At 44.3% G+C, this 13,984-nt stretch overlaps 1 long non-coding RNA gene across 1 annotated transcript; it reads left to right on the forward strand.

Moving 5' to 3' along the window:
• The first annotated feature begins 10,112 nt into the window (after positions 1–10,112).
• LOC310665912 lies at positions 10,113–12,332 on the forward strand. The gene is made up of 2 exons (XR_014505710.1): positions 10,113–10,158; positions 11,731–12,332. It is a non-coding gene; the product is annotated as an uncharacterized lncRNA (long non-coding RNA).
• Positions 12,333–13,984: the final 1,652 nt, after the last annotated feature.

Here is a 13,984-nt window from a genome sequence, read left to right on the forward strand (position 1 = left end):
TAAAGGGGTTAAGACAATAAAGGTGGATTCATAGACTAGCTAGGTAACGCCCTCTCTTCTCTGATGCAATGAGTTCTGCAGAGCAAGGAATAATATTGGCTGTTTATGGGGCCTGGTTTCTGAGGATAGTCAACTGACTTCAGGCTAAGGGGTCAGCAGTTAACAGTACTCATCAGCCCAGCTGTTTAGAAGACACCAGCAATTCACAGGGCCTTCCCCAACCAAGTGTTTTGGACTACAACTCCCACATTCATCCTCATCCCTGTCCATTGTTAATGCTGGATGGTGCTGATGGAAGTTTTAATCCAAAACAACTGGGGGATCAAACTGGTCTCATTTATCTGGCTGGCTGAGAATATGGCAAAGAAGCTTCACTGCTGGCCCTTGGTGTCTTCAAAGCCCCCCTTGGGGCCATGCAGGTAGCCACTTCCAAGGGAAATCATGAGAAATAACCAGTCATAAATCATGAACAAAGAGTAAAGGTAAAGGGACCCCTGATCATTAGGTCCAGTTGTGACTGACTCTGGGGTTGTGGCACTCATCTCGCTTTACTGGCCGAGAGAGCTGGCGTACAGCTTCCGGGTCATGTGGCCAGCATGACTAAGCCGCTTCTGGTGAACCAGAGCAGTGCACGGAAACGCCATTTACCTTTCTGTCAGAGCGGTACCTATTTATCTACTTGCACTTTGACATGCTTTTGAACTGCTAGGTAGGAAGGAGCAGGGACTGAGCAATGGGAGCTCACCCCGTCATGGGGATTCAAACCGCCGACCTTCTTATCGGCAAAGCCCTAGGCTCTGTCGTTTAACCCAGCACCACCCATGTCCTAAAAAACCACACACAATGAGTTAGAAGCCAGCAATCAGAAATGAGGAGTCATGAGCTATGCACAGCACTCATTGTTGACTTCCCATCAAAGTCCCAGCTTGGTTTAGGAGTCCTTAATGATCCTTCCAGGACAAGGAGAGTCAATAGTCAATATCAATGTCTGGAGTCTCTCCAGAGCCTGAGGACACTTCATTGCGCCAGGGAATGCCCTGAAAAGACAACCCCAGGCAGTGGAGCATTCGGCAGCTCACCATCCAGCGCAGGATCACTCAGTCTCGTGATATTGTTATCCTAGTCCTGGTGGTAGCAAGCACTGGGTCTTCAAGTTTGTGTCACTGAAGATCCAGTTGCCGGGGTTTATCAAAGTGCCCCTGACAACATTTCTTTGTTTTGGCCCCACATGATTCAGTAGAGCAGGTTGCTTTCACAGGAGCACAACATGACTGGCTGGTAGAACAGCATGATGGTGCTTGCTGGGTGCTCCTTAGGGTGCAACAGGATTGACCTTAGGGTGCAACAGATGATAGATCATCTATCTATCATCTATCTATCTATCTGGATAGATGATAGATAGATAGATGATAGATAGATGATAGATATAGATAGATAGATGATAAATAGATGATATAGATAGATGATTAGATAGATGATAGATAGATAGATGATAGATAGATGATAGATAGATGATAGATAGATGATAGATAGATAGATAGATGATAGATAGATGATAGATAGATAGATGATAGATAGATAGATGATAGATGATAGATAGATAGATAGATAGATAGATAGATAGATAGATAGATGATAGATAGATGTAGATAGCGCTGCATCCAATGTTATCCCTATTCATGTTATTTGGGCAATTCTATGTACGCTTTCCTCTAACCTAAACATTTTTGTTTACTTTTATTGTTTGTTTGTTTGTTGGAGACCCACACCACAAAATCCCAACATTCCATTTACATCTTGTGTCATCAAATCCTTGAATTGTAGAGTTTGGAGGTATTCCAAGGGTCATCTTGCCCAATCCCTTGCAGTACAGGCATTACATCTCAAGAATCCCTGACCTCCAATGAAGGAGCAGGCACCACCATCAAGAAAGGCAAAGTGTGTAGGTTCACATTACAATGGAATCCAACCCTCATTTCACCAGGATCCCAGGGAGAGCAGACTGAACTGGGTCTGGCTTGTAAAAGCTGAAATGAAAGAAGATAGGGCAGTCAGTCAAAGGCAGATAACCGGTGACCAAAGGAACGTATCTTTACACACTTTACACACTTCCTTTCGCTTTGGAAGTGAGGCATCGGCCAAGAATGGCTAATTTCTTTTTATTAAAGACCAGGCTACCCACTGTTTGACACATATTGAGACTCAACCCCTATCATTAAAAGCAAATATTTTCCTATCGGGGATAATTAAAAGGTCACATTCCACTGAGAATACTATAATTCGCATGCCGTACCAGGATGTACATAGAAAGCTGCGTTTGGCACCAGGATGTTAGGTGACTATCATGGCCATCTGGGCTCCATGTGCCTGAAAAATCATAATAACTTAAATGTGGAATGTTCCTGGCTGTCCTTAACCACTTTGGGCTGTATCAAACTAAGTCCCACTTAAGTGGACTATAACCAGCCAAGACCCATTGAAAGTAATGGACCTGTTAGCCATGGGCATCAATTTCAATGGATCTGCTCTGAGTAGGACTAACATTAGATACAACCCTCTGTTCTTTGTTCCATTATCATTCAGTAAGCACAGCTGATTCTGCCCTCTTACTTATGAGTGGTGCAGCTTTGGCTAAATATGCGCAGCGTCTGGTTGCTGGATCAGGCCAGCAGCCCATCTAGCTCAGCATCCTGTTCTCTCAGTGACTAAACTTTTTGCCTCTTCATCTGCATGGAAAGAGTCCAGTGGTTACCTTCATGATTCATTTCAAGAGGGACTTGCCCCCCACAGCAGTGCAGCACTCTTCCAGCCAGCCTTCAGCCAACCTGCCCAAGATGGATCTCTGTCTGTTTTCTCCCTTCTTTCTCCCAGCTGCAAAGACTCTCTTTTCCTGACACACACCCCATCAAACACAAACCCTGTCACTATGGGAACCTCTGTCAACCCAGGCCCAAAAATTCTTCTCAAATGGACCATCACACCTTTTTTACAGACCATGGCTTGGAAAAGAGGCTTAGCTGTCTATTTTCTACTGTCCTGCAATCTTCCCTTCAATACAGTTACAGACGCTTCAGGTTACAGACTCGGTTAACCCAGAAATAATACCTCGGGTTAAGAACTTTGCTTCAGGATGAGAACAGAAATTGTGCAGCGGCAGTGGGAGGTCCCATTAGCTAAAATGGTACTACTCCAGTTTAAGAACAGTTTCAGATTAAGAATGGACCTCCAGAACAAATGAAGTTCTTAATCTGAGGTACCACTGTACTCCAAAGAATAAAACCCCCACTATTTATTAATTTCTAGGGTTTAGGGGGATCCCCCCCAAATCTACAATAATACAATTGACACTTAGAGCCTTCAGTGTAATTTCTTCTTCTGAATACCTAAAATTGATATGAAATACCATACAATGGAATTCCCATTAAGTGAGAAAGAAATGATGAATGAGATTTTTGTGTGTGTGTGTAAAAAGCATGGCTTTGGGTTCATGAATTCTGTTAAGCAGGTCTATAGATACAAACATTATTGCCCTGAATTCTTTTAGCACCGCTGGCTGGATTAAGGACCACCCTGTTATTAAGTTAATAACCCAGCTGAAGACGAAGAATGGCAATGATGACTAGTGGCCCGGTCAAGTACCGGGCAGAAAATAGCATATGGTCTTGTTAGGGATGTGCACACTAATGGCTAATAAGAGTTTACCATTTGGGGAGGGGGTGCCTCATTTCCTCTGGAAACATACCAAGGCGCTGTATAAAAGGTCCACAGCCCCAGACCTCTTCATTCAACCACTGGGTTCCTCAACCTTACAACTCTTCATCTACTACCAAACAAGGTAAGCTGTGCTTCTAAATGTATTGTGTATTTGAGAGATACACACACAGTGTGTATGTGTGTGTATCCAATGGTCAGAGTAGACCCAATGAAGTGAATGGATATGGCCAACTTTGGTCCATTAATTTCAACAGGTCTACTCTGAATGTAACTTGGGTATAGTTAAGTTGTATACACCCCTTTAACTAAACACCTCTGCATGAAATAATAATGATAATAATAATAATAATAATCATCATCATCATCATCATCAGAATAGACCTACAACTAATACTGTCACTGGACGACATTAATAAATTTCTGGAGCTCTGATCATTGCCAAATGGGTGGGTCTAGCAGCCATCTGGGTTTCCCACAATGCACTGGAATGACACCTCATCGGGTGAACTGGGTGAACGTAAAACAGTGGCTAGAATAGGAAACTTGGTGCCCGTAGTCCAGTAAGCCCACCAGGCTCTACCATTCCACCAGGCTTCCCTAAACCTGGTACGAGCCCTACAGCGGTTAGCAAGTGTCAGTTCCGATTAGTCAACCCACCATGGTGCAAATGTAGTTCCTCCTCTACATCACAAACATAATGCATCTTTCACCTGTTTCAGCCTACATTCCACGCTCAAAGATGGGTTGCTGTGGCTGTGGCTCCAATTCAAGCTCTGGACCGAACGTCATTTGCATCCCCTGTGGTAACGGTTGTGGCTGTGGTTGTGGCTGTGGTTGCGGCTGCTGTTGCTGCCCTTGCTGTTGCTGCTGCCCCAGCTGCTGCTGCAGCAGCCCCTGCTGCTGCTGTCCATGCTGCTGCTGCTGCCCCAGCTGCTGCGGTTCCAGCGGTGGATGCTGTATCTACTACATTGGGTCTTCTAATGGCTCTTCAAGCTGTTGTGGTTGCTCATAATAATTTTGAAGTTCCACCCGGGCTGCAATAACAGCACAATCTTCCCAGCATCCCAAATGACAGCATCGGCATCCTTCGGAAAACTTGTCAGATGACCTCCTCTTCTCTTCTTGCCCAAGCCGGAAACCCTAGAGATTTTCCTCTGTATGTTTATTATAGCACTCTGATTCTCTCGTTCCCTTTAATTTCTTTGGAAGATTTCCCCCATCTATGGAGAAGCTCTAATGTATAAAGGAAGCATGATGATGGTGTAGAATTAGATGAGTAGGATTTCTCCTTCTCCTTCTCCTTCTCCTTCTCCTTCTCCTTCTCCTTCTCCTTCTCCTTCTCCTTCTCCTTCCTGAGCTGTGGAACTGCCTTGTACTTCAAACTGTTGCATAAATAAAAAATAAAACAAAACAATTATAATATATTTATTGTCTATGAGGTTTCTTGGAAATTAGCTATTTCATGTGGTAGGGCTGGGTATTGCTAGGTGGGCATTCTACTGAGAAGGACCTTTCATGTGTCAGTGTCAACCTGACAGCAACCAGAGGCAACACCACCAAGAAGGCCTCCCCTGAGGACCATAGGGCCCGAGCTGGTCTATATTGGGGGAGCTGATCCTTTAGATACTCTGGCCCCAAGGCATTTAGGGCTTTATGCTATCATGCCAACACATCGAACTAGACTTTGTGGCAGCCTCTGCAGACCTTTCAGGACCGGTGACATATGGTCTCCTCACTGCCATATTTACCAACCTAGAAGCTGCGTTCTGCACTGGCTATAGACTCCAGTCCATCTCTAAGACCAGCCCCACGTAGTGGGCAGTACAGTAGTCTAAGAAGGAGGTCATTAGACCATGAGGTCAGGCTATCCCAGTACAGGAATGGCTGTAGAAAACTAGCCTAAACTGGACATAAGCACTCCTAGTCACAGGAGCGACTTAAGAGTCTAGGAGCAAGATGGAATCAAGAATATAGATAGAGACAATGAGAGAGAGAGAGAAAGAGAGATCTGGGTAACACAATTTGGAGTGCAAGGGTACCTATAACTGCTGGAATTTAGTAAATGAATGATAGAATTTAGATAATATTTGGAGTATTGAAGGAACGATGACAGGCCAGTGAAAAACACAGACAAAGCTCTTTTCCAGGCCAGGGTCTCACCTAGGATAGAAGTTATTAAGAATGATAAAAGATACTAGAAGCATGTCATTAACCCATCAACGGAAACCAGAAAGGAGGCTGTGAGGGTAGGATGTTGCCCAGGTGAAGGCCGGATATCACAAAGAAAAATGTTGTCCTTAAAAAGAGAGAGAGATCTGGAGATAGGGGGCAAGCAGACAGATGTGGGGGATGTGGGGGAGTTGCTTGGAGCAGCCCAGGACTGAAGTCTCAATGTGTGTGTGTGTGTGTGTGTGTGTACACACACACACTCCATCAAAACCATATCCATCTTCTACTTCTTCCCTAAATCTTTGTATGGAGGTCATTTCCATTCCCATGTGACCGTCTGCGTCCTTCCATATGATTATTTCTTGATCCAGTCCTGCCAACCTTTCACCAGTTTGGTCTGGGGCCTCTGCATACTCCCTATTTCTATTTTCTACCTCATATTCCTCTGGTTCAACCCCCCCCCCCCAGCATCGGCTGGCTCCCCACCCCCATCTTCATCAAACACTGATCTGATCATTTTTAATTGTTCAGCCATGTGGACTATAGCCACCAGGTCATCACAGCCAGTGGTATAACACCAAATAAGTCTAGACACAAGCTCATCATGATTGACCCCCTTGTCCTTCAGTGCTTTATCAGTGGACATGTATGTAGATCAGAAATATAGAGGGAGAAAATCAGAAGGCATTGGACACCTAAAGAAGTGGTACAAAATTTAGTATTCCCTTTAAGCTCTAAAGAAGATTCTTAATGCATTGGTCCTGCTTTAGAAAGAAGACTGCCTAAATCATAAGATCCCAAATCTGGGCCAAATAGTATTTCAGCAAGTTTCCTATGTTAGGAAAATCAATCTTTGGCATTACACCAGGTTTGGGGGAACATTTGGTACTACAGTTCCCATGATTCCAAGCTATTGGCCTTGCTTGTTGGGGCTGATGGGAGATGTAGTTCAGCAACATCTGGAGAAGAAAAAGGATCTACATACATGCATTATAACCTTGAGGATCACGATGGTTACTATATATCTGCCAGCTCTTCCACCTTACCTTTGTACGCTATACATTTTTTGCCAAAGGTACTGTACATTGTCTTCTTTAATGAAAATATAATTGTTGGAAAGAGCCTGGAGGAGTTCCCCACTCCTCCACATGCAGCTGCTGGGTGACCTTGGGCTAGTCACACTTCTCTGAAGTCTCACTCACCTCACAGAGTGTTTGTTGTGGGGGAGGAAGGGAAAGGAGATTGTTAGCTGCTTTGAGACTCCTTAAAAGATAAAGGTAAAGGGCCCCTGGCAGTTAAGTCCAGTCGCAGATGACTCTGGGGCTGCAGCGCTCATCTCACTTTACAGGCTGAGGGAGCTGGAGTTTTTCCGGGTCATGTGGCCAGCATGACTAAGCCGCTTCTGGCGAACCAGAGCAGCACACGGAAACACCGTTTACCTTCCCGCTGGAGCGGTACCTATTTATCTATTTGCACTTTTTGGCGTGCTTTCGAACTGCTAGGTTGGCAGGAGCTGGGACAAAGCAACGGGAGCTCATCCTGTCACGGGGATTCGAACTGCCAACCTTCTGATTGGCAGGCCCAAGAGGCTCAGTGGTTTAGACCACAGCACCACCCATGTCCCTTGAGACTCCTTAGGGTAGTGATAAAGCAGGATATCAAATCCAGACCCCTCCTCCTCCTCCTCCTCTTCCTCCTCCTCCTCCTCTTCTTCTTCTTCTTCTTCTTCAATGTAATTCACATGAACTGAGCCAGCAATGGTGAATCAGATATTTTTTGGTGCAGTAGGTGTTGTCTTGGGTTCATCGATTCTGTTAAGCATGTCTATCGATATAAACATTCCCCTTAATCCTCTTAGTGTCCTTCAGTTAAACTGTGGATAATATAGCTATTACGTTTACTGAGGCTTTTTAAGACATAGTGTGGAAATGCTGACCGTGAGCCAGATCAAGGTTATTGAAGCTGACAATGGTGCATCATTTGCATAGAGATGGGTACTTCAATGGATAATAAAAATAATTAATAATAAATTTTTATTTATATCTCGCCCTCCCCAGCCAAAGCCGGGCTCAGAGTGGCTAACCACAAGTAAAAATACCACAGTGTACATAAAATCACACAGTAAATTAATTAAAATACATTCTAAAATCAATTCATAATAAAATTAATGGCAACCATTGGGCTAGAGTTCTATGAGGATTACAGAAGGAGAGAGGGGGTCAGACTGTGCCTTGGCCAAAGGCCTGGTGGAACAGCTCCATCTTGCAGGCCCTGCGGAAAGATGTCAAGTCCACAGGGCCTAGTCTCTTGTGACAGAGTGTTCCACCAGATTGGGGCCATGGCCAAAAAAGCCCTGGCTCTGGTCGAGGCCAGCCTAACCTCCTCATGGCCCTGTGAAGAGTTTACCTCTTTTCTTTTCTTTTTGGCAGTAATGAGTGGTTGTATTCTGCCTGCAAATTTCATCCACTTCTTTGAAAGGGGGAAAATATAACTATTTCCCCAATAGTTAAAGTCAGGGGATGAAGCAGATCCTGAAACTTGAATGGCCAACTTTGAAGAAAAGCACTGTGACATTGGACATGATTCATGCTTTCAGAAACAACAACATTACCTGCAAATGATATCCTTACCTGCTTTAAAAGGAATTTAGGGGAGCATTCCTTCTATTATTATTTTTTCTGGGGATGGAGGCTTTTACAGCAAAAAAAACCACCTGCCCCTGTTTCACTTTAACTTATTAAGCTTTTTACATTCTGAAGAGGCTAGTAACTTTCCAAGTGTTATCAGTCTTTGTTGAAAGGGCCAGGAAAGTTATAGCCATTTGTGATGTCATCCGTGGTGATGGGGATGAAAATGGTTCATATTAATTCCCCCCAAGGGACGCGGGTGGCGCTGTGGGTTAAAGCCTCAGCGCCTAGGGCTTGCCGATCGAAAGGTCGGCGGTTCGAATCCCCGTGGCGGGGTGCGCTCCCGTTGTTCAGTCCCAGCGCCTGCCAACCTAGCAGTTCGAAAGCACCCCCGGGTGCAAGTAGATAAATAGGGACCGCTTACTAGCGGGAAGGTAAACGGCGTTTCCGTGTGCGGCTCTGGCTCGCCAGAGCAGCGATGTCACGCTGGCCACGTGACCCGGAAATGTCTCCGGACAGCGCTGGCCCCCGGCCTCTTGAGTGAGATGGGCGCACAACCCTAGAGTCTGTCAAGACTGGCCCTTACGGGCAGGGGTACCTTTACCTTTACCTAATTCCCCCCCGGGGGGTGGGTGTTCATAAAAAATGATGTACCAATACTCACACCTTGATAAAAGTGTGATGGGTGCCAGCTAATAATAATAATAATAATAATAAATTTTATTTACATACCCCGCCCTCCCCAGCCAAGACGGGGCTCTGTGTAGCTGACACCAGGTATAAAAACAATTGATTGAAATACAACATAAAAGCAAGATTAAAATACGACATTAAAACATTAAAATGCAGCCTCATTTCAGTAGGAACTCAAATCAAAAACTCTAAAAGCTAGAGATGGGGGAGACACCCCCCAATTTTTAATGCATCACTTCCACTATGGGGAAAAAAAAAGTGTATTATGAGGTTCTAAATCTGAGGTGAAGAGAATTTCAGAAGGATTTCCATGTTTGGAAATACTGTGTTTGGTGCTAAACTTTGATGTCCCTGATTGTTACGACTACTAACACTTCTGCACTGCCATTGTTAAAGACTAGATCTTCCTTGCTAAAGGCAGTTTCTCTCCCTTAATAACAAGACAATTGGCGCTAAGAGCTTACTGTGTCCATTTGTGTTGTTTTTCTCTGCATGTAGAAAATGGATATATAATATCATACACTGGAACTCACACTTAATGGGCCAACAGTGATGAATCGGATGTTTCTAGTGTAAGAAGCATGGCCTTGGGTTCATGGATTTTGTTAAGCTGGTCAATGGATGCCAGCATTCTTCTCCATAATCTTCTCAGTACCCTCTGGCCAGATCAAGGACTGTTATTAGGTTTAATCATATTTTAGCTTATTAGGTTTAAGACATGGCGTGGAAATGACGAATATGAGCCAGGTCAAGGGACGTGCAGGTGATAATGGCACATTGTCCTGGCGGGGATGGATTCTTTGATGGCTAATGAAGGGTTTACCATTTTTGCCGTGATGCCTCACTTCCTCCGGAAAAACAACACAGATGTATAAAAGGCCCACCACCTGAGACTTCTCCATTCAATCACTGGGTTTCTGAACCTCTTACACCTCTCCATCTACTACTGAACAAAGTAAGTTGTAGTACTTTATATCTGGGATATTTTTTTCTGGTGTTGGACCTACTCTGAGTAGACCTATTGAAATTAATGGATGTGGCTAACTCTTTTGGTTGGATATGTCCTTTTAACTGAACTGACCTGCATATGATTCTATTTATATTCACCTGTAATTTATGACCTTACTTTGCAAATCCCTGCCTATTCACCCTGTACCCTCTCCAGCACCTGCTTAAATCATTTTTGTTTTGTGAAGGCTATTCAGACATGTTGATGTTGACATGCTTCAGTTCTTTTTTTACTGTTAATTTCAATTATGTTTAAATGCGTTTAATTATTTTTAACCATTTTTACTGATAATTTTAATTTTTCTAGTAAACAGCTTAGAGGTTTTATTACCACCAAGCAGGATAGAAATCTTGCTAACTAAATAAACAACTTACAAATCAGATCAGCAGGGCTGGTCTCATCTCACTTCATATTAACATCTGAATATAATGCCCTACCGTAGATGCCTCCATTATCTCAAATGAGATGGACTCTAACTGGAGGGGTGGGTGGGCTTTGGGAGTTTATGTCTTCTGCTTCGGTAGTCTACTCAATGAAGATTCTTGCATGGCCTCCCTCTTGCTATCTTTCATGGGCTTGCAAAGACTTATTTTATTCTTTCTAAGTTTTGAGTTACTGGCTGCTGCTTTTAGTATCACAGTCTTGGGGTTTGCCATTTTGTTCCATTTGTGTGGCGGATAGCAAGGTGGACTGAAGAAACATTTTAGAAATGTTTTAACAACCATGAATATGATCAGTGTCAAGGACCGTGCAAGATTCTCTGAAAACCTTACACGGGCTGAGAATAGGCCTACTATTTATAATAATCCTGAGCAGTGCCGGATTTACATATAAGCCTAACAAGCTCTAGCTTAGGACCCCACTCTCTTGGGGTCCCCCCAAAAAATTTAAAGGGAAAAAACCTGAATGTACATTTCCAAAATATAAGATAAAAAAAACAGATAAAATAAAATCTACACACAGCAAAAGTGTTGTGTAGGCTCTTATTTGTTATGTGGAAATGGCTTTAGATACCTATCAAGTCCATAAATTACCATATAGCATATATTCAACACACACACAAAAACCCAGTGACAATTTGTTGTTGGCAAAGGAGAGCTGGACATATAAAGGGCCCCATTACCTTCAGTAGCTTAGGGCCTCATCCAACCTAAATCCGGTCCTGACCCTGAGTTCCCATTAAAACTTTTCTGGAGCTCCAGTCGGTGCCAAGTGGCTACGTCTAGGAGCCATTTTGATTTCCCACAATGCTTTGGAACAGCACTACACCAGGAGCGTTTGGGGAACTTAAAAATTATGTGTCTCCTTGGAACACTGCTGCCCATTGCCAGGTATGTCTGCCGAGCCCCACCAATGGCACTAACCCCTCCCCTCCGGTACCTTAAACCTGGAATAAGCTCTATACAAGTCAGCAAGTGGCAGTTCTCAATGGTTAGTCCACTAAATTGTGAACATCATTTCTCCTTTACATCACACACACACACACACACAACGTAATGCATATTTCATCTGTTTCAGCCTACCTTCCACTCACAATGATGGGTTGCTGTGGCTGTGGCTCCAATTCAAATAGTGGACCCAACATCATCTGCATCCCCTGTTGTGGCAGTTGCGGCTGTGGTTGCGGTTGCGGTTGCGGCTGCTGCTGCCACCCCTGCTGCTGCTCCCAGTCCTGCGGTTGTGGAGGGTGCCGCATCATCTACATCAAGAATAACAACTCTTCTTCCGGCTGTGGTTGCTGTTGCTGATACTTCAGACATCCCACTCAGCCTGAAATAACAACACGATCTGTCCAACATCCAGAATAATGTCCATACCATCAACCTCCTTTTGAAGACCTGTTGGGTCACCTCCAGCTCTACTCTTTGCCAAGTGGGAAACCCTAAAGCTTTTGCACCTGCCACTTATAATAAGCTGCAAATTTGCTTCCCTTCCCTTTAATCTCTTCAGAAGAGGTCCTCCAAGAAGACCTAAGAAGCAAAAGAAGCATGACTACTGCACAGAATTGAATGGCTAGGGTTTCACCACAATATTCCCCCCATTTGCTGGGCTGCGGAACTGCCTTCTGCTTTCAGCTCTTGCATCAATGAAAATAAAATAAAATATATTCTATAATATAATGATTGTCTCTGAAGTTTCTTGAAAATTAGGTACAGTGGTACCTCGGGTTAAGAACTTAATTCATTCCAGAGCTCCATTCTTAACCTGAAACTGTTCTTAACCTAAAGCACCACTTTAGCTAATGGGGCCTCCCGCTGCTGCCGTGCCGCCGGAGCACAATTTCTGTTCTCATCCTGAAGCAAAGTTCTTAACCTGAGGTACTATTTCTGGGTTAGCGGAGAGTGTAACCTGAAGCGTATGTAACCCCAGGTACCACTGTATTGTATGTTATAAGGTTGTCTAGCAACTCCAATGGTTTATCTAACACCATCTCTAAGGCATCTAAGCCAGGAGTCATCATTGATTTTCCTACCAGCCAATTCTACACTGATTTATGACCAGAGGCAGTGATGCTTCTGAATACCAGTTGCTAGAAACCACAGAAAGGGAGAGTGCTTCTGTGCTCAGTTTCTGTTTTCCGGTTTCCTGTAGGCATATGATTGGCCTCTATGAAAAGAAGATGCTGGACTAGATGCATCCCTAGCCTGACTCTTCTCATGTTCTTCTCATGTTTGGATTACATCCTGTATGCAGATTGGGGAAATGTTTCCTTTCATCTGTCCAGAATCTATTTGCGTGTGGAGGTCCCCAAGCTACCCCTCAAAATAATTCACAAATCACACATAATTTTTGTTTAAGGTTTTCGGCATAATTTTGGCCACAACTTTATTAAAATACATAATCTTTGAGTGGTTGCTTAGGCATTGGTTATGACTATCTGTCCCCCCACCTGGGACAGAACTGACTTTCCGAACTCCCTCGGAAGCCAGTGCAGGGAAAACAATATTGGGGATCAGTTGAGCTGAGTGACAGTCCCTCACCGCTCACCCAACCTGCTCCCTAAGGCTTGCTGGCCCTGGTCCCATTTCAGGGATTGGACGAAATCGTGGCAAGACCCAGGATTCCTTTAATGGAATTCCCTTCCACACCACCATTGGAGGGGCAGGCCCAGCCTATCCTTACCCCTCCTCCACCAATTTTTATAACCAATGTCTAACCGCAACCTTACAAGTTGTGACAAATTGCTAGGCAGTAGGCAAAAACCAAATGGCACCAGCCAATCAGCCAAATGGACAAAATTCCTACTAGGCCCCTGCCCCAACGGCAGATGACCCCATGACAGGCATAGCAAGGTCAACCGGAACTCAGGGCAGGCGGGCGGGTGATCTGATGCACTCAGCGAAAGAGAAAGGAAAAGCTGAGTGCCCCAATATTAAAAGCCTTTGGTCCCACCCACCAAAATTGCAACATGCAATTTGCCCCAGCAACCCAGCCTACCAATCGTTGCCCCAGGCCAGCACAGTTTTACCTGCCTAGCAACAGAGGGTTGGCTTGGCAGACCCCACCGCAGCACGTGCTCTCATTTCAGGGAGAACACGCTTTGTCATGAATCTCAGTTGGCCTTCCAATATCTTCTATAGTGCTGAGAGATCATTACTAGCACAAATGGTTTGGAAATATGAGACAGCGGGCTGATATACACACACAGAACCTGACAACGACAAAGCTTCAGACCCCACACGTTAGTCCAGAAATACTATTGTTTAGTTTGAGGAACACTCTGTACTCATCTCTTGAAAAGTGGAACATATCTGGGTTCTTTCTATTTTCT

Source organism: Podarcis tiliguerta (genome assembly GCF_965153285.1).
Source record: "Podarcis tiliguerta genome assembly, chromosome: 16".
In the NCBI taxonomy this organism is placed as follows: domain Eukaryota; kingdom Metazoa; phylum Chordata; class Lepidosauria; order Squamata; family Lacertidae; genus Podarcis; species Podarcis tiliguerta.